We start from the raw sequence: 3,531 nt of genomic DNA, 5'->3' as shown, positions 1-3,531 counted from the left end.
TTGTGTCATTGTCAATGTTATGTTTAAAGTTATTTTAAATGGATTTGGATATACTTTATTGTCACTACAAGATGTATCAATTAAATATTCCATAAAGTTAATCCATCCTTTATCAAAGTAGCTATAGAAAAGAATGTGTAAATTTAAGGTTTATTTTCATATTTCAAGTACTTTTTATTATTATTTACATTTATTACTTTAAAATTCAAACGCTAGTAATTATAGTAATTACTAAAACTTATTTTTTTTAAATGGATAAATATTTTGTCATTTCATAACCTTCTAGGATACCTATATACTCCAATGGCAATAAATCTTGTTTTTATTTTTTTAACCTACATTCTATGATAGATTTTTTAAATGATAAAATTGATTTAATTTTTTAAGAAATTCATTGTATGAATACATTGAAATTAATTATTTCTAAACTATTACATTATATAAAACAATAAAAAATGTATGAACGATTTTAAAAATGGAAATTATTCATAGTAATTAGAAAAATTGAATGTGCAATATTCATCCGGTTTGAGTGCCAATCAATTGCTCATCAATTTTTTTGCAGAATCTACTTTGCGTTTTTCAATTATGCAAAGGGAAGTTTTTAAACCATGTTATAATGCGCAATGCAAGTTGATTTTCATTGGAGAATACAAGACCATTTTTATTCTGTTAAACTGATTCATTTAGCTGAAACAAAAAAAAAAACATTTCTTAAAATCCTAAAAAAAAAATTGGTTACATTTATTGCAGAAAAGCTATAATTCTCTGTCAATGAAATATTTATTACCATTTAAAATTACATGCATAAACTGGTAAACCAATAAGTACTGTACATATGACCACTTGCATGGATAATCTTAAACTGCTCGAGGGAGTAAGTAAAAACCGACTGAAATTATTCAGAAAATATATTATACAATACAAAAAATAATTTATCTTAAAGTAATAATCCTTCAACTTTACCTAAAAAAAGTGGATATCCATTATTCTCAAGCCAAGGTGTAATAATTGAATTTTTTTTCCACTTCAATTTGAAAATCATATACTGATAGTGACATTTTAATGGGCCTTGCTAACCTCGCCCAGTGACAACAAATGAGTTTTGGATAAATACTATCATTTTCATCATATTCTAAAACATTTAATGTACATTAATATATTGCAATGACCTAATTATCTTTTAAGCTAAAATATTAAGATTTAAACACACACGTATAACAAAATATTCCACAATAATCATCCAGAACCACTTTTATAGATAGCAAAATAAATAAATTTATAATTGTTAAGAAAAACAATGGATTAAACTTAAACATAGTGATACGTTCAATTGATTATAAAAGGTCAGTGATATATGTAGATAATAGTGTGTATACTTTGAGGAGCTTTCAATAGAATTGAAAAATCTTCATCTGCAGGGTTCCAGCTAGTACTGGACACAAGAAGACTAGTTCGGTCAGATTCTAATAGCTCAGTAAAATTGTTTAAATAATTTTTATCTAGTAAACAATATTTTCTTGTTAATTTTATTGTTTTAAACTGTGGTCCTGGACAATCATATAAAGTAGCTCTGAAATAGGTACACAACATAAATAATTTGTTAACAAATTTAAAAATAAAAATACTGTAACTGATAAAAAAAACTTACTCAATAATCCATTTTTTACATAAGTCTTTATTCATTGCTTTGGTAACAGTGTAACACCATACATTACAATCAGCTAGTCTGCCAAAAATAGTCTGTAGAATAAGAAAAGTTTACCAGAGGTACATTAAAACTTAACCAAGGCAAGTATTGAGTATGTTTAATCATATTAGTCGATTTGCATTGATAAGTAGACACAATAAAACCAACAAACAGCAAATGTTGAAATACTGGTTTATTTTTAACTAGAACTATATCAGATTTGTGTTCTCTCAATAATAGTGTCAGCATTTGCAATACAACTTTGAACAGGAATTCTATCATCTGTGGAATACAAATAAAACTTATAGTAATATCATCTTAATCAAATACAGCCCACACGGCACACAAAAAATTACTATATGTATGACCAATGACCACTAGGGAGGTGGAAACAATGAAGGAGGTAAAATAAATCAATTGTTTGTAAGAAAAGTTATCAACTGAAATCTTATAAAAAATTGGGATATTTACAATAGTAATAGCCAACAAGCAGACATCACACAACATAGGTAAGGTAGATAATACTCACATTTGTTGAATGGAAACTGTTTTCGGACACTGATAATCGTAGCGTTCTCCTTCAGAGTTCAGGTAGTCCATTAAGGGGCTAAGTTAAGTATCTAACGATGTCAATATCAAAATTTAGGCGGATCAAGGATTGCGTGTTATAGTGCATCCTTAGGCTTCGGGCTATGTCTCCCAAGACTACCACGCAGATGTTCTTCTTTCTCATTTTCAATGTATTCAGCAACATTTTTAATGGTTATGACGGTCGCATGTGCGCGAACCCGACGGATATTCGAAAGGATTTCGAGACACCTGGAACCTTACTTCTTGAAATCGTGATCGTTGATAAATTTTGAGCCGAGAATTTGAACTTCAGCAGTGATCATGCGATCGCCAATCAGTTCGATCTTCGGTTATCACTTATCATTTCGTATCCACGCACGGAAACGATGTCGAAGTTATCGGCTGCATACTAGTTGCGGTCATGACGATTTTTGAGATAAACAGATATAAAAGTTGCGGTCACGCTAATTTAGGTAATATCTTAGTTGCGGTCATAGCTTATCATAGCTATATATAATGCACACGGCGTATATATGTGGGAACACCACTACTTATTTGTAAAGTTTATAAATAAAATAGATTAAATTGTATACTCCGATAGTTTCGAATATTGCTTTAATTGTGCCTACGTCTTTTGATACGGTAAAACATAAAAATGAATTCAAAAAATATGTTGAGTGAAAAATTAAAACCATTACGGGTCGTTAATAATTATAAATTTCGATTTTATCGTAAATTAGCGAATGACGTACAACGGTGGGTATGTTGTAAAAAACTCATAAAAGCTCATACATACCATTGTTTTTTTCGTTGTTGCCTAGTAAATGTCATAATACGTACAAGACTGTATTAGATCATCTCAAAAATAATTTTTGTGACTATATCCCAAATAGAGTTTTCAGTGACTTCGAACAGGCTATCCACACAGCAATTAAAGATGTATGGCCCACTACAAATTTGAAAGCATGCCGTTTTCACCTAGGGCAAGCATGGTTTCGCAAAATGCAGTCATTAGGTCTAGCAAAACCATATATGAAACCCGGTGAAATGTCCGAATATTTGAAACTTTTTTTCGGACTTCCGTTTCTACGACCAGATGAAGTTGACGATTGTTTTGTCACAGATATTATGGCTCTTCTTCCACCTAATAATTCAAAATTAACTGCATTTACAGACTATATTTTAGAAGTGTATGTAAGGGAAGATTCGAGATATCCACCGTCATTATGGGCTGAATGTTCGTCTTCCATAACACGAACAACCAATGCATG

At 30.2% G+C, this 3,531-nt stretch overlaps 1 pseudogene; it reads right to left on the bottom strand.

The window, feature by feature from the left end:
• Window positions 1-940: 940 nt before the first annotated feature.
• On the bottom strand, window positions 941-2,290 carry LOC132925148 (chitobiosyldiphosphodolichol beta-mannosyltransferase-like; annotated as a pseudogene).
• Window positions 2,291-3,531: the final 1,241 nt, after the last annotated feature.

The sequence above is a fragment of the Rhopalosiphum padi genome, chromosome 3 (assembly GCF_020882245.1).
Source record: "Rhopalosiphum padi isolate XX-2018 chromosome 3, ASM2088224v1, whole genome shotgun sequence".
NCBI classification, from domain to species: Eukaryota; Metazoa; Arthropoda; class Insecta; order Hemiptera; family Aphididae; genus Rhopalosiphum; species Rhopalosiphum padi.
This window is presented reverse-complemented; position numbering and strand designations above follow the sequence as displayed.